Below are 18511 nucleotides of genomic sequence, written 5' to 3'. Positions count from 1 at the left end.
GTGGAAACATATAGAAACCATAACCGGCACCTATACCACGTCACAACACTGCGTGTGTACCAATAGGGCAGATTCATTTGGCAAAAAGGGATTGTGATATACTACCAATAGCTTAGTTCTTATTACTTAAGAAGTTGATAGGTTCCTTATGCCAATTTGTGTGTTTAATTAATCCAAAAATGTATTGTCTCAAATTGGTAAGAGACATTCATACATGCTGGCTTAATCCACCTTTTTCTTTATTATTTAATAATATACGTTTTATATACTTCATACCAACAATAACATACACAAGAAACCTTTATTTCTTGTATTTTACTTAGTCCTTACTCACTAAGAATCATGGCAGCTCTTTGTTATTGTTTTCATTGTTTTGTGTTATTTCTTCATTTCATATTCAGTTGTTGTTTCCTTATTTATTATTATAAAAATAATATCACTCATTAGGTTGATGTGTTATAACTAGTCGAATTACTGGTTAGTTCAAACATTTTTGTATGTTAAATATTCGAGTTTATTCATTTTCTCGTTCATTGTTAGTTCGAAGTTGTGTTCTTTTCTATTTGTTTTCGTTTCCGTATGCTTCTTTCATGATTTAGTACTCGTGTATTGATGTATAATTCCCTATATTCCCTAAAGTTGTAGTTATATTTATTTAGTTGGTTTTTTATCTTCGCTTTTTACACTTTAAAGCTCATTACCACATTAATTCGGTTAACTTGAAAAACACCCAGCAAACAGCGTAAAATGGAATTTCATATATTTTGTTTTGTTTTTTTTTTTTCAACACTTCGCCAGCCCTCGTTGATGCATTAATGTTTTTCTCTACAGCACTATTAAAGACGAAGCGCAGAGAATCTGGTCGTGCGCCAGAGCACTTTGCAGGGAATTGGCAGAGTGTGGGTGCTGGCACGTATGCAAACTCTTGTCGGCAGAGCCCGTCCAGCATGATGCGGCGCTATGCTGTGCAAGCTTTAGCTCATCTCGAATCCCATCTCGCTCGCAGGAGAACCAGACTCACTTACTCACTTTCAAGGGGTGCAAACATAAACATAAAAAAACACACACATACATACCGAAAGAGAACGACACTGGCAAAGAGCAGGAGAGAAATCCTCCGTCGCTCGAAAAGCATAAACATCTAGCTCTGACTCCCAGACCAACCTTTAGTATGCGGAACGTTGCTTGCGTTCGCGTCCACAACACGCTCTCTCTCGCTCTCTAGGCTCTTGGCCACTCGACAATCTCTTCTGTGTTGGCACAAGCTTCTCCCAGTCAGGGCGACCAGGCCCCCATTCGTTCGCTGTAAGTCGGTTCGAGCGGAACGTGCAACCGGCTGTCCGATTCGTAAAACACGCACCCCTAAACCGTGTGCATGTGTCCCCGTCCAGCTGGCTCGGCTGTGGTGGAGCAGTGTTTCTATCTCTCCATAAGGTGACTAGACTATCAAACGTGTCCGAAGTAGCGGTGCAACTGTTCCAAATCAGCATCATCCCCCAAGTGCATCCTCGCGGCAGCACCCAAAGCCCTCCAAATTGCCTCGTGCCAGTGTGCCTTTTCTAGCGTGCGTTTCTGTGTGTGCAGTGTGTGTGTGTGTGCATTGAAAAAGGGGGCGTTTGTGCAACGAAAGGGAAACCACCGAATCTTACCAAAAGCGCCCATGTCTCGAGACGAAGGCTGCAAACTTGATTCCAGCGTCTGTGAAGGCAGCCACACTCCTTCTTGCGTGCCAGCCAGTGTGTGCCAGGTTTGATGTGCCCCAAGTCCTCCCCCCGCCCCGAAAGGTGTGTTTTTGCAAATTTTCGATCTCGAGCCTCGATCCACCCCCCAATTATCTGTGTACGTGTGTGTGTGTTGGGTATGTGTATATACGTTCGATTGGCGTACGTGTGTTTGTGGTGATGGTGGTCCAGTGAAATGAGGGTGCAGCATAACATATATGTGAAACAGGTCTGCCCGTTCTTCGTACCGTACCCGTACAGCCTGGCCGGGCACGGTGGCCTGTTGGTGCCTATCAAGATTGTGGCCATTTGACCCGGTGACGGCACGACACGAGTGGAGTCGAAGCAACAACAACAAAAATAACGCCCGGGTGCCTTCTAATTGAATTTAAGTTTTCGCGAAAGGTTTTGTGTTAAGTGGGGTAAGCAAAGGCGCAACAACGAAAAAAAAAGCAAAAGGGGTAGCAAGTGTTTTGTCACAGGTGCCCGTGTGTTTTAACATTAAAAAGATCAAAGGCGAATCCTAACAAAAGGGTGTCCCATATCGGTACCCTGTGCTGTGGTTTTTGTGCTGTGTCTGTGTAAAGGGTAGTTGCTGCCGATTCGTAGAGTTTGTTCAAGGTAAGAATAATGGTCCTCTTTGGGCAAGGAAAATCAATCACCTACCATTGCCAATTAGTGGTGTAAATGTTTCATGATTTGTTGATGTTTAATGTGCTCTGAGTAAGTGAGGTCAAAAGGAGGTCAATCCATTTTTGGAGGACGTGTTTTTTGGAGGTGCAGCACACAAAAAACGCCCTACCTTCGGGAGCATCTTCGAATGCGAAACCTGGAACATTCTCGCCAGTTCTTGCGTTCTTTTACCCTTATTTGGAACATCTTCAGCTCGGGTGGCTCTCAGCCGTTCGATCCTGTCGCCGATCGGATTGGCACAGAAGTAAATAACTTCCAACAAGCTCTGCACTGAAACAAGAATCGGGCTCGCGAAGCAAGGAGAAGAACGCGAGATGAGCACACACACAAAAAACGAGATCAGCCCATGGAAATGGTGAAGGTGTTGTGTTGTTCTGTGGCTGTTACGAAATAGCGCCGGCGAGGTGCCGTTCTCACGGTCTGGTTTGTTTGTTGCGATCTCTGTATGTGTGTGTGAGTGCTTTTTTATTGCTATATTCTTCACCGATGTCCGATTGCCGCCGCTCCTTCAAGATCAGGTTTGAATGGAGGTAGAAAGAAGGCACCACCGTAAGCAATTGCAACGTGGGCGAAGGTGGGTTGCAGACGCCTAAAGGAAGCCGGCGTCTGACTCTCGCACCCCCTTTCCTATCTCGGGCAATGGGAGTTTGAAGATGTGCGTTGATTGTTTTCCGGATGGAAGAGTACTTACCTTCGCGTCGGTGCTGTTTTCCCTTCCATTTCGGGCAAATCTTCTCCGAACGTGCTGAAACACAGTTGAGTTCTGATGTAAAGGTCTTCTCGGCACTGGAAAGATCAAGATGCTGCACACCGGACACTGCCTGCCTGAATGCGAATGTAATTAGCTCCAACTAGCTCAAATTGGGCAACAAAAAAACGATTTGCGAGTCTTAAAACAAAAACAGATTTGGAAGCTTGAAGCTTTTGAACTTGGGTACAGGCAGCATTAAATTCACAATTATCTAGTCCAAATGTCGCGTGCTACAAAAAATCAACAGCATGCGAAGCACTCTAGTTTGTGTCTAAAGTGTGGTGTCGAGTGGGTTCGCTGCCGGCTGGGCCTAAGGCTGGATCCGGTGATCAAGTGTCATAAATCAATTGGCTGTGGTCGCGGCATCGCCAATTTGTATACACATCTGTGTCGCCCGGCTCGCTCTGGACGGGAGACGACTGACAGATACGCTAACCGACGAAGAACACTGTCCGCGGAAGGTGTAATTGCGTCTAATGGATTGTCTTTATTGGGCGCAAAGTGTACGTGTGAAGTGTTGATAAACGCAACATGAAAGCGCAACAAAAGTCCAAAGTGCAAAATTCCGACACCATGGAGATCACCGATTTGCGTGATGAAAACACTTACCCTCCCCAAAAGTCCAGCAATTAATCTTTGCCTTATTGCATGGTTTGGAGTTGGCGACTCTCAACTTTAATGTGTTTGTGTGTCCTAACGTTCCGCGCATAGCGGGCGTTAAATGTACGATTTAATAGATCGCAAAACGATTGGATACCTTTTACTTCGCAAAACGTCATTCCCCCCCAGCCAAATATGATTACAACATCCAACTAGCCGGCAGTATGGTGGGTGGGTTTTAGGAGTCGATGGTTTAGCTCGCATACACCAGTTGGAATTGGTTTGGTTTGCAGTCAATCGGAGCTCACTTTGGCGAAGGTTCAAATCGTGACTGAACGTTCTGTTCTGGTTGATTAGATCTGCAGAGTAGAGCAGATTCCCTGCTCGAGAGCGACACGATCAGCCGGCACACGCGGTTGATCGAACTCGTTAACGGAAAGGTCGTTTGCATCCCATGGTGTGTGTAAGTGATGCTTTTTTTAGTTTAAGACATAATCATGCTAGTTACGAGTGTTGCGAGTGATGGTTTTAATCTTCCCGCATTTCGTAACACGTAAAACGGGGAGCAAGAAACATTCCGTTTAGCCTCAAATTGCTGGTTATGTCAATGTAGGAAGCTCTTAGTGTAATAACACAAAAGAACATACTGACTGTTACACAATTGGTAAGAAGCTGTAAGAAGCATGGCTTGTCAGTGATTTTAATGTTCTGAAAAGCGAACTTACGTCTCATTCAATTTCCCAGAATGAACTCTACGAAGTAAGTCTAGATCACGATCAATAATTTTTCATACTTTATCAGAATGTATGTTGTAAATGTATATAAGCACATCTATAACGCCATCTGCTGCTGCATATGTTTAGCTAAACTCCATTAACAATATTAACGACATTTTTAACATATTCCCTATTCCAATGGTTTAGATCAGAAATGGTGATACCGACGAACGGAGTACACTTTGAATATTTCAATGTCGGTAGTTATTTAGGTCTCCCAATACTACATTTTCAAGATTTCATGAGCACGTTTTCCTCCGACCTATTTTATGCAGGAATTTTACGACCTCCACAAAGTCCACACAGTTGCTTATCAGTTCCCTTACCATAAATCCCCAGCCGCTACGCCAACCTCACCCTTACCTATCCACCCATCAAGGTGCTAGTCTCCCCAATAATTCAGCTCTAATTGAAAGTTCACCCACAAGGCTTACCGCCCAACGTCCCCGGGAGTCGCACAAAACGGAATGAAAAACTCCCAAAACAACACTCCACCACGCACGGTAATTTTTCACTGATTTTCACATGCTGCCACCACTCCATCCGTCCAACGTACGCGTGCCGCTGCTTTGTGCGTGTGCCATTGCGCGTCATTGGGTCCTCCGGCTACACCTACGCTTACTCGGTGCCCCTTCGCCGTTGATCTCTGCTCAGTTCCGCCAGCCGATGCCGATGATCCACTATCGAAATCGATCAAAATCGATCAATTCGAAATCAATCGATGCATAAGAGACGAACCCCGCGGTAAGATGGGGAGGTTGGTTGGTTGGTGGCCGGACCGAGTTCGTCCGATTGCGTCCGGGGCGGTGTTTTACTTCAATTTAATGTTTTACATAACCAATGAGGGGTACATGCTCTCGCGTGCGTGCGCTTTACCCCACGTTTCCCTTGCTTCTACCCCATATGCTGAGTTATGCTTACGCGGGGGCACGTTCACTTTCTTTTTCGGTAAATTTCATTTCCACCGCAACACCTTCAGCATCTTCTTCATGTGGCCACTGCCATATTGAGCCCGCTCACATCAGCTGTCGTGTTGTGTATCCTTTCCTTGGATTGTGCGCTATCGCTTGTCATCTTGAAGGTGAGGATGAGATGAGCACACTGCCTGGGCTGATTGAACGATTGTCGTATTCATGCTTTTTTTTTGCAATCACAAAATTCATTGTGTTGAAGCTTTTCAAATGCCGTCTTGGCTCAGATTTCTAGAGATTTGCGTGTAAAGTTGTTGGAAAAATGATTTGCTTTTTTTGCATGGCTATTTACTGCATGCGATACCGTACTCTCGGTATCGGCCACTGAACTCGGAGTGTATGGGCAAAATTTCACTTTCCTCACGGCAGCACATGCCGACGATGATATGATCCTCTATCTGACTTTATATAGTATGATACTCTGCTTTGTTTTTGCTTTGTCTATTTTCTATGTCTTTTAAACTAACTTTAAACGGAAAATTTGTATGAAGCTGCCCTGCCATTGGAAGTATTGGATTCACGCCCACCAGTGCTCTATTAAATTTACAGTCTTTAACGTTAACCACCGAGCCATGGAACGCCTCTCCCCAGTGCCATGATCATTCGATTGATTCATCGTATAATAGAACCCAAAATTGATTCCTTGCGCAATAATCTTATCAGTTTGCAGCAATTTACGAACCAATTTTCGGCCAAAAACAGCACTCGTTGTGAAACAATTACAAAAATTATCAACAATTACAGCCCAACCTCCGGTATGGGTGTATGTGTGCGTGTGCCTGCCAGCAAACACCGTCCTCCAGTTGTGCATCTCGCTGACTTGGCGCGCGGACACGGGTCGATGCTGATTATGGCAGCTCGGGATTATGATGATTACGCCTGTCGCTTGTTTTGTTTGCGCCTGAGCAGGGAGAGAAATTTTGCATCACATGCCTTCCCCTCCTCCGAAGATGCGGCCCGATAATGATGTAAATAATCATTGTGCGATGGTGCGAACGCAAAAGCCTGGCCGTTAACTTTGCTCCCATTAGGTGCGCTCGCGCGCGCAAGGGTTGTGCCTCGTGTTACCCTGTGCCGACCCGGGGTGCCCTCTACGGTGGTCGATCCCGCTGATAGGGATCCACAAATCCGTCCATCGGTAACGACACACGTAACCGCACCTGCTGACGATGGAGGAATATTCCCGCTTTTGCAACATTGCAATCTGCCCGGAGTACTCAGAACGCTTCGAAAGCAAAAACACACTTACCCCGGGGAGTGCAAAAAATGCTTACGCCATAAACTCCCAGTCAGCGTGTTTGAACCACATGGTAGCAGTGCTGGACGCATTGAAATGGTGTAATGCTTTCTCTCGATCTACTGAAACTTTGCGTCGATCGATCAAGGTAACGCGCACGAGTGCCCTATTCCCATGTTTGTCGCGCGGAAGAATGCAAGAAGATTACAACTGCTCCGCCACTCTTTCACACACTTTAAAGTTATGAAGATTAGCAGGCAGTAGCAGCAACAGCAGCCGATCACACGAAGAGTAAACGAAGAGTAGTGAAAGTTTCAATTTTCCGTCCACGTGTGGGCGGAGAAGGGTAACGTAACAGAAGGCAATGTGGTAAACCTCATTTCTTTTGGCAACCAACTCCGGTGCTCCGGTTTCGATAGATACTGATCCAGACATTAGTTTTATGTCTTTTTTTCGTTGTTGCTGCTATTGCGATGCTCTTTCAGGTCTCTTGCCAATCTCTCATAATGGCCCCGAGAGTGTTGGCCTGGTGGACTGGCCACTACGCGCAGCGCAGAAAGTAGCTTTAAACACTGTACTTTCGGTGGGTGTTGTTTTTTCGACGTTTTTTTGAAGATATTATTCTTCTTTTTCTTCCTGTCACCTAAGATAATTCAGAGGAGCATTGGGTTTGCTTCTCACGGCATGTACGCAGTAAGTGCATCATAAAAAAATTGAGATGAAAGCAACGTAACCTATCATGTACATCACCGCCCATAAAACCTGCATCATGATCATGATCAGAAGAGGTGCTGCTCCTGTTGGACAGCTACAAGTGGGGGTTGTGATGATACTTTTACCCTTGTATGCAGGAAAACGGTATCACGGTGAAACGAAGGTTTACTGCATTGGCGTATGTACTTGTGTGGGCTTTTAGTAGACGATGATGATCAGCGGAAATGATGAAACCTGAATGAGCTACGGTGCGTGTTTCGTGTCATTTCGGCTTTCCTTTTAATTTGTAGTAACGATTAAAAAGTGAGATTAAACTACATTACGGTTACAACCTCCAATTTGAGGTTTTGAATTCAGCTAATGTCCCTTTATACACGAAAAAAGCATAATACTACAGCGACATTAATGCTAGGTTATTTTCCGTACTTTCTTTCAAACGCCAAGTACACCAAACTATACAGCAAATATTTGATCACAATTTCAGCCAACTATATCCCCAAACAAAACCCTTTTCCACAAATAGCTTCCAGCTAACGCACCGTGCACGGACACGGCTTACCGGCCCGTAAAGCGCTGGTCCACTCCTCCGGTACTGATCTAACCACACAAAAGCCACCACCAGTCAACGTCACCCTTCCGGCACAAAACTAAACCCGGCGCAACTAAAATCAGTCATACGAAACGAGAAACCATTGATCGAGGCATCGTTTCGTTCGCTGGGGGGAGGCGAACGCCGTCTTGAGCGGCTCTAGTCAACCGCCAGGGGGAGAAAGAAACCAATCTCTTCTAATAGGACGCGCACCGCACCGTCGACCGTGTTTGCACTGACCACCACTACGCCGCAACGGTTCGGAAGAGGTTCAAAAGAACGCGCTGGGACGCAAACGGTGGGGGCACAGTACGAGGGAATGTTTTCCTTTCTCGATCCGCTAATTCGGACCGTAAGCTCTCCTCCGGGAACTTCGCTCCGGCGATGGTGTGTGCATTCGTTGCGGTGTCGGCGTCTTCGTTTTCTTTTAATGAATGAACGGACCACTGCACGTCATCTATGCTTGTGTTTGTATGTGTGTGTGTTTGTGTCCGATAGACCAACAGATGACGCAGTCGGGCATCATGTCTGCGCCGGCAGCGAGTCCAGCCCCAGATCAAGTACGATCGTAGCACACTGTTAGCAGGTAATAATAATCAGTGGCAGTGTGTGGGGGATTCGATCGCCAGCTGCCAGCGTTGCGACAGACTAACGGGGGTTAGAGTTTAGGGCTGCAGAAACCGGATCGGCCCCGATCGCGTCCCAGGACTGGGAGGCTCCAACCTACACAGCAGCGTACCCAGAAAGCAAATACAGGGTTCGTCGCGTGTCGCAAAATCGTAAGAACTTTGGACGTTTCCATTACGCTTCGTTAGGTCATCTTCGATCTCCAATATTCTTAACGAACATTAAAGTAATCATCATATATCTAAACGTTGCATTTCAAATAGATGTTGCTTTACTTTCCTTAGCAAAAGCCCCTGTGAAAACACCTTCAAAGTAACCCCAACAAACACCGTCGAGCTCAAACAGGCCTCCGAGTGGGGTCCGGGAAGATAGTCCCCAAACCCGAACTCGACATCGACCTGTTCTGTCCTGTATATGACAGCAGCACCACACGCCACCGTAGGAGGCTGCTAAACCTGTTTCTGTTGAGCCCGCCACGACGCCTAGATGTGACCACGGTGTGTGATCACGTTCTCCACAGCGCACACACCGTCAGCGCCAACGGGGCATATACGCGAGTGCCCGAGTGTTTCGCCCGTTTTGTCAGAGCGCGGCTTGTTTTGCGTGTTTGCGTGCCGGTGGCTCAAGAAGAGGGATCCGGGATTGCGTCTTTTTGGTGGAAGACTTTCTTCTCTCCATTTACCCACTACAGCGGGCTAGAAGAGAGGACGAGGGAAGCCGTAAACGATCATGTTGTTATGTGTTGTTCGCGTTCGAGGGTGGAAAGTAATTTATTTCGCTTGCTTAGTACGTTGCATCGTTTTGCCAAGAGTAGTCGTAATGTTTGTACTTCTTAACTTATGACTTATTTTTAAACTTTACAATGCTCGTCTACTACTTAGTCGTATAAGTCATAGATTTTATGGAGTATGAATCTTATTGATTCGTATTGGCGTATGATTTTATTTTCAAACAACATCTTAACGTTAAACTCAACTTCACAAAAATGTTGGTTTACCCAAAATCTGCTCAACCCATTTTGTACCTTTTTCAAAATAAACCATGAATACAGCACTCCCACCGCCCTCGTGTACACGTCCTGCGACGAATCAAACGCACCTATGGTGGTGCAGACATCATTCATCAACGGCTGTGGGGACCGGTGGAGGCTCTCACCGCAATGATGTGTTCCAAGGTGTCACACCGCACTCATGCCGCTGGACTAATGGAACCATAAGGCTACATACGGACGAGAAACGGACAAACGACACACAAACAACAGTTGAGCATTAGCGTACACACAAAGAGCTGAGAGCTTGCTGTGAAGCTCAATGCTGATGATGTCCATGGATCTCCTCCACATGGTTTGCCGATCGTTCCTATGCCCGAATACAACTTTCCAATTCTACGTCTATTCAAGCAATGCTCCAGCTTGACGTCTACCTTCAGTGCGACGAAGTATTAGATTTTCCGATTACTACTCTGTTTTGTTTTGTTTTTGCGCCACAAAAAACTCACAACATTTATACCCAACTCCCACGTATCTGCTGCAGACCGAAAAAGGCAATGACGTCGATGCAGCGCTCAGCAAGCGTGATCCTGCACAGCTAATGGGGATTAGCTATTTCTGTTAGCCCGTTTGATTTCTGCTTGATTGTCGGCCTTTTCAAAGATCTTCATCCGTCCGGCCGCTTACCGAACACTCCGACCGGCTCGGTGGACAAACACACCAACGCACTTGAAGGTGAGTGTCCCCGGCTTGGGCACCCAAACATACAACACCAAGAGAGAAGGCCAAATTTATTCATATCTGATGACTTGGACCACCCCATCCCGTCCACTGTTTCACGAGTTCTTGTCGCTGAGGGGTGTCTTTTATTTGTTTTGTTGAGTTAGCAAAAAAAAGAAGAAGGTTCTAAAGGTCTTCGACCAACCAATATGAGCCCGTCCGTGAGGACGTATTCATGCATTGTGTGGAGGTCAGTGTCTCGAAGAAAGTTTACGGTCGCTTCAAACTATAACTTTCAACAGAAGCCCATTAGACATTGTCTGCTTGGCTAGAAGACATCGAAAGGAATCTGCGATGGAAATTGTTGTTCTAAACCAATCCACAATGCCACATGCCGAACTGTTGGTCCAGTTGTGAAATAAGATCATTGGATTAAGTAAAACTAGCACAGCTGTCCAAGACCAGGCCCTTGCCTTTGTGCTGGCAGTCCCTGAACGGTCCCGCTAGAGTTGGTGTTTTTGTTTTCCGAGCTGGCAAGGTTTCGGGTACCCTTCGGTGTGTGTGCCCTGCTGGAATTCGTTTCAGCGCACTGGAGCGCTATTTACTCTGCGGCAGCTGAAGCATGTGTATTTTGAGCGAATGATTTATCGCTCTGTCGTTCGAGGGCACGATTAGTTGGTCTAAATTCTTCACCCAGTAGAAAGAACCACGCTCGAGAGCTGGTGGCGGGTTTCATACGATTATTGGAGATGGATTAATTGCTTATCATAAAGTTTCCATTAAATTGTTCTTTATTGAAGCTGTCGATGATGTTACAGCTAAGGGAAGTTAATATCAATTATTGACAATCTCGCTTCCGATAACTTCCTTCAGGCGAGCTTACAATTCACTCTCTTCGTTCCGCATTCTTGTCTACTTCCTTGAACATCAGTTTGCCGTCTCACAACCCTTTTATGGGCATAATGCTACTAAGTGACAACCGACGATGATAATGACGATGATGATGTTGTCTGCCAACCATCTGGTGGTCATAATTGTTTGCAAAATTTACTCTCGCTACAGCAGAACACGTAAAGAACTCGGATTCACGCAAACAACGAACGGACACTGGTATCATCATGTGAAAATTAATATCCTCCTCAGGCGTAGGGAGACGACTCATTTTAGTTTTACTCGATGTCATTTGATTTTTCTCTTCGTTCTCTTCAATTCGTATCTGTGTAGTGTCGATGGTCGAAAGGTCGTGGGCAGCAATTATGGCGCATGCTGTGGAAAGAACGCATTTTTTGTTTTGTTTTAGTTGTCGGTCCAACCATCATCCGACCTTTATCTCTTACGACAGAAGGCACGGATGATGGACATGGCGTACAAAGCGTGAAATAAAAACAAACTGCACGCCCCGGCCAGCGAGGGCAATGTTCGCGAAAGACCGGAAAGAAAGGATTATACAGTTACAGTGCTGGAGGATGCAGTGTGCTGCCCCATCTCGAAATCTCATGACGGATGATGGGTTGGATGACGTGTGGGATGAATGGAAGACTCCGGGAGGGTTGGATAGGGCAGCATAGACAGCCAGTCTGCCCGGGATGACCGATTATGGAAGTGGGAAGTAATGCAATGGCAGTAAACCTTTCAAAAAAAAACCCTCCATACACCCTGATGCTACTATCTACAGCAAGTCGTTGTAGTTGGACCATGTCCTCGCTTACTTCCTGCTCACACTGCGGGAGTGGTCCCAGGGTGTGTGTGTATGTGTGTCCGTTAGTTTCATACCGGCATGGGAGCGTTGGGCTCTGTAGCTTCTCAGGCAGAAGTACATTCGTGACCATGAATTAACAGTTGTTATTAAGTGATCGGTTGCAAATTGTTGCTCCATGCAAGGCTTCCAAAGGTGCAGGAAAAAGACTTACACAAAGTATTGGAAGCGTTCGATCAGATTTACCTTTACGGAAAATCCCCTCAAAGTAGCATCACCATCTCTAGATTGAAGTAGGGTGCCACAGGATGATTATATTTTACCTCACCTACTAAGTGTACTACCCAAGACGAATGAGCTTCGATATAATAGGTAGCACACAAATGCGGATGCGCAACCGTGCGTCTTCTGAAGAAGGTTCTTGTGTCGGCTATCACCGACTGTTTGGCTTGCTGCCGTAACTATCGAGGTGTCATTAAGTTCAAACGATTGCGGTTCTTTCTCTCTATTTGTTCTACTACGTTCGATGCTCTACTATGCGTCCCACAATAGGACAGAGGCTAGAGAAGCTACTTCGAAGACGGCTGCTCGTACTTGGTAGCTACACACGCCGGCTTACACCGGTAATGATTTTCTAAATAAATCAATCGAATCGGAAATGAGCAAAACAAATAGAGTTAATGTGTTGCTAGGTTTAGCAGCGGTGGGGCTAGTGGCTTTCTTGGTGGCGGCATTTCTTTTTGCCGCCGTCAGTAAAAGCAAACAGCGCAAACATACTGCTACACCGATTGTGGATTCGCTGTGCTCGTGGCAGGGGGGCACTTTAGTGGTTTTTAGTGGTGTTAAATAAATTTGTTCAACATTGTTGAGAAACAGAATCGATGGAGTAGAGCTTCTAGAAGGGAACAAATTTTGCACGGAGAATTTGCCATCTCGGAAGCAAGAAGATATAACAAAAACCACAGGGCCTTTGATTGATGGCGTCATTGGCATCGTACAATAAATTGCAAACAGAATATCTTGATAGAAAACAAAACCTTCTAGCGCTGTTTTATTGAAGAAAGGCAACAGCACGATCGTGGCACTTACCCACAACCACAATATTCAATTTAACAAACCATAAATAAATTGAAGAAATTAATATCAGATCCTCGGAAAGGGGGGAAACCCCCCAGCGCCACAAAATTAACCTCACTCAACTCGGCACGACAACCGCGACATGGCGTTGCGTTCGGCATACGTCTTTTACGCCCGGCATCTAATGACTGAACTCGCGTATACAAATTTACTTCACACGTGTTAGCGTAACACACCATAAACGCATCGGCAAGGAAGAGTCGCCGCCCTCCATCCGCCGTGGGGCGTGCAGTCGTACCATTTCTCCAGACCGTTCCATCGCACGCAAGCGCGGAAGCGAAAGAAGTGGTGGAACGTGACGAACGTGTCAAAATTATAGTTTCGTTCTCTTTTTTTATTTGGAACTTAAACCGTACCCGTAAAAAGACCAGACCGCGCTGGAAAAAGGCTACCCAGGGACGCGCAATGGGTTTTCCTCGCTTCCTAGTGTGTATGCCGTGTGTAGTGTCTAGGCATTGACTGTGACCTAATTCTTGATAGCAACCGAATGTGTGTACTAATCGCCGTAGCCGTGGTCTGTTCTACTTTCAACTTCCCTAGCATCCAGCGTGACTGTTTAGACTAACGCTGGCGTTCTTCAAGGCTGTGTTGCTCCATTCTTTTAAGCGTGTTATGCATTAGACGTCTACCAACAGACTCATAAACTTACTCGTCCTGAGAAAGATAAACGGAAGAATATAATTGCACCTCACAGCACCTCACATTTCTTGCTTGAGCTCAGCCGACACGTCGTATATCTGTCAGAGGATAGGGGCATAAAATTGACACCATCTGTATAATTTCCCAAGTCACGACCTACGCCAGCAGTACTGGTGGGTGCAACTGATTGACGCTTGCGTACCGTACAGCTCCTCTCTGCTATGTACAGTTCATTAGCTCTGTTTCACCATACCTGATAGGGAATGCATGGACATCTTCGGCATTTGTTGGAGCCAAGATACTTGGTTACGATAAAATAGGACACTATTTTTGGCCACACCTTACCTTGGGACATAATACAACAGACCACCCAGAATCGTGCGTCAAACTGACCTTTTTGGCTCACGGCTCCTCTTCCACATTTGTTTCGATTATTCATTGACCTCAGAATTCCGGTTAGCCAATTTGTCCATGCGTTGGAACCGTTATTAAATTTATTGTTTACTACTACCGATTCGATCGCATTTCCTTCCCGGCGTTGACCATCATCGTATCGGTTTCGTACCAAATTTAGCTAAGAATGGGTGGAACGGACCTCTTTAGTTGGGACACCGTTTCCAACACTTTTTTTCCGTGCCTTTCTTTTTGCACTGGTTGCTGGGAATTGCTTCAACGAGACTAGCGGACTTGGCCAGTGATCGACAAATCATATTTAAATTGCATTTCATCTCACAAAAGATTTTTGAATTAAATCAAGATTTATATCAAGAAACTACTCTCAGAGTGTGTCGATTAATACACTATCAGTTCAATGAATTTCAGAATAATTTTGTTATATATGTTTTTATAAAAGCTCTACCTACTCAAAAAAGCTTGCTCACCCCTGCCAGCTAGTGCATAAATGAGCAGCAAAAACCCAAGCCACCCAAAGCCGGTTCCAGCAACCATAGCAAGAACCCAAACACAGCGTTGCCCAAATGTGGGTGAACGAAGACAAGTGAATCGATTAATAATTCATGACACGTAGACACATTTACGCGTTTCCCACCCATTTTCCCCGGGTGCCCGGGTCCTGTAAGTGCGACACCGGCTTGTGTCTGCTGAAGCTGAATCTGCTGAAGTAGCAGCGTATCGACGGCGCACAGAGTAGCATTCTCATTCCCAATCCCGGTTCGATGACTCGATTTTTTGTTTGTCCCTCGTCGTTCAATAACTTAAACTTTAATGAACCTACCGGCCCAGGCAAGACGTTTGCTCGGGACCATCCGCACACCCCGTAGCATCGTGGCCCTTGTTCCGGGTTTGGTGTGTCGTCAGGGGGGTGGGGTAGCATAGTAGTATGAAGAAGGGCAATGAATGTTGTTCCTTCCTGTTCAGCTTCTGGGCGAAAGGGCAGGAAGTTGTGTCACCACCTGGTTTCCACGGGCCCATTCTAGCAGTGGCACGACGAACCGTGTGTACACATGGCTATCATTGCAGACACATCGTGAGATATTTAGTAGCAGTTTTTGTTCTTGCCAGCCCGGCCCATGTCACATACTGCATGCGACGGTACAACGGTGCTCTCGCATTCTGTAACTGTAACTCATTCTGTATGCTGCATCTGCCACTGCATTCTCGCCGTGTCGATGCTCCTCCATCTCCGGGACACCTCTTTATGGACTGGAAAGTATCTAATGAAGCCAGACGTTTCCACCTGTCTCCGGAACCTAAAAGTCCAGCGTAATGAGGTCTGCTTCCAAAATGCTCTCCAATACCAATTTATGGGCAGAGAAAGCGACACGGCCCCATGACATCAAACTATCGAAATGGATGACATCCTAACCTACAACAACTATGCTAAATTATAATGCTAATGGCGAAAACATTCTACAGAAAATGTATGCTTTTCACTTTTAGAATGGCCCATAGCTCTCTCAATAAACATTTTCAGTAGTCTACGACCTGCAGTAGTCTACGACCTGCTGCGCAAATGCTACGACCTCGATTTGCGGTCAAGTTCAGTGTACCGTAGTGTGGTTTTGCTCACAGCAAATCAGCACTGTACTTCCGGAAGTTGGACTTTTCGTACCGCCACCATTGTCATCTAACTGTGTCGCTCTAACACTTCCTTCATCAAAAGCTTTTTACAAAAAACCTACGAATCTGCAGTAGAATACAAATGGGAAATGGTGCCGCACCGGACAGATCAGTTGACGGGAGCAGCATCAGCTAATGGGCACGTGCTGAACCGCAACGAGTGACAACAAAACTCCACGTCACGCACTGACGATCATCAAACCGTACAAAATTCTTTGCAATCTTTGGGCCTGTTACACGCTACCATATAGTCTCTCCAAATGCAATATTGTCACACTCAACAATGTCAACATACTACCCACTGCTATACTGTAAGCTGAGCATTGGCAGCTATTTTTTTATTGTTTTTCTATCGGCAGTTCTTCGCCTCTATTTGTTGTTGCTCATCGGCTCGAACACTAAACGACACAGCCTCCTCCGTTGTTGGTTTGTTTACAAGACGCGCAGCAGGTCGACGATCATTTCGAACATGGCGTTGCGTGTGTACGCATTGGTATGAGGTTCAGCATCGCGAAGCACCGTACCGTTTCCCCAGGTGACATACTTCTTCCGATGCTACCTTTTCGTTGCGTTTCCATTTTTCTTGTCCCCTGCTGTACTGTCATTCTACCGCGTCGCACACATCCGGGATTGTGCAAAATCTTGCGCAAACCCGATTCAGTTACCGGAAGAGGCAGCTGCACTTTTACATTGCGCTTGGATATGAAACCGATCCATCGCTAACAATTAAATGGCTTTTTAAAGACAGTGGTACACTACGTGCTGCCCGCTGCACAAGGCTGGAAAGAATCGGTTGCAAAAGTTGCAGAATTCCGATGTCGTAATCGTGGCCGGTACCATACAGCTTGGCGCCAAAAACAATGACTTGAGGCGGACGAATTGGTCATGGCGAACGGAGCGTCGGCTTCACGGGTTGTTAATTTGTGCCAACCGGCTACTTCGGGGCGCGCACCCGACCATTCATTGCGCGATGATCGTTTGATCTGCAAACCCAACTCATCTAGAGAAGTCACACTTTAAGTAGCACGGGCAAACGTCACACGAACATTATCTCACACCAGGCAGGGGAGACTGTTCGCACTGAACTTGCTGGTTGAAGTCTGTATTTATATTTCAATCACAATATTTTGACTTCACCTAGATCATCTGCATGCCGTCTCATAATTTACATTATTTTAATTTTGTGTTTTAAAGAAACAAAGCCTGCAACATAAAACAGCAATCTACTGATGAATTTTTCACTAAATTTTATTTAACCTTTAATTTTCAAGGTTAGTTTCACCCCTCTTTTGAACACTTTATGGTCCAGTCAAACCTTTTTTTTATACGACCTCGTGACAATTTGCCAGTGGTAAAATTATTTCCCTTTTTTTCGGAGGATTGCGACAGCTACCATCAAAACGATGACAAGCGATCGTACGATTCATATCCACCACTACCAGGCCCCAGTGGACGTTTTCGGATCGTCCGATGCAATGGACCACTTTTTTATTATTTAAACAATCAATTCACACCAGCTAGTCGTGCGTTTTACTGTGCAATGTTATATTTTCAACAACAATAGCAAAGAGCAACACAAAAAAGCTGACCCCCGCAAGCGTGGACGAAATTTTCCATTCGCGCTATCCGAAAATTGATCCATGACGTCCGGGAACCGGCACTTGCCACCCAAGCTGCTGATACGGCACGCGAAAAGTGTCGCCACACCCACCAAACCCCACACGAAAAAGGTGGAGGAGTAAGTAGCAGTGTGGTTTCCGTCCCACCGAAAACGTGCCAAAAGAACGGGCTTTTCCATGCTGGTCAGGTGGATCATTACATTTTTGTCTTTTCGGTAGCAACACAAAAAGCTGTCTACTAAAGGTTTTTAAACTGTGTTCGCCGAAAAACAATCCAACAGGAAACACATATACACACCTCCCCCTTCGTCATGGATGCGGCCGGAGTTATTTTATTTTATTTTTTCATGCTTGCCCATGTTTAGGTGCAATCTGCTGACGATGTTGTATATTTTCAGCAACACGACCATGCGTACCACCACACCGAAGAGACACACCACCAATTGGCACACGCCAAAAGTATCGTACGATCCGTGGTAAGAAATCAGCGCGTACACGTTGCTTGGGACGCGCCTTGTTCTTGTTGCCAACCGTTTGCCACATGCAACCCGCGCATGCCCCTCAGTCAAAAGGATTGAGTCTATAATGTGTTCCAGGTGGTGGTGCTAGTGATGAACGTCTCCGTCTCCAGCCCCGAAACGCCATGGTATACAGGGTGGGTAGGGAGGGAGAGCGAAGGCTGTCGAACTGGTTGGTGGTTTGCATAAATTGTGTACGGTTAGGGGCGATCCAAAAATAACCGAAATAACCTACAACATCATACACAAAAAAAAAACGTTCTGGCGTCTATGGCCTGTTCGGGGGCCTGTTTTTTGGTACACTCGAGGTGTCGATCTTACTTAGCACAGGCGGAAGTTTTGTCAGTTTGCTGTCAATCGGTGTATCGGGTGGAAGTGTTTTTGTCTCTCTGAAGCGCTACACCGCAAGCTTTTTTGGTGGTAAGAAAGCAGCTGA

The 18511-nt window shown here is 45.9% G+C and overlaps 1 protein-coding gene across 4 annotated transcripts in view; it reads left to right on the top strand.

Moving 5' to 3' along the window:
• The window catches only part of LOC5667157 (homeotic protein female sterile), a 61531-nt gene that overhangs the window by 34291 nt on the left and 8729 nt on the right, over window positions 1-18511 (top strand). The window contains exon 1 of one of the 4 annotated variants that reach the window (XM_061645906.1): window positions 1109-2342. The exons of the other annotated variants lie outside the window; for them this stretch is intronic. The gene's annotated coding sequence lies outside the window, so the exon portion shown is untranslated. Of the gene's footprint in view, window positions 1-1108; window positions 2343-18511 lie in introns of those variants that run through there. 4 annotated transcript variants of the gene reach the window in all.

The sequence above is a fragment of the Anopheles gambiae genome, chromosome 2, assembly GCF_943734735.2.
Source record: "Anopheles gambiae chromosome 2, idAnoGambNW_F1_1, whole genome shotgun sequence".
NCBI classification, from domain to species: Eukaryota; Metazoa; Arthropoda; class Insecta; order Diptera; family Culicidae; genus Anopheles; species Anopheles gambiae.
Note: the sequence above shows the minus strand (reverse complement) of the source record. Positions and strands in the feature narration are given on the sequence as shown.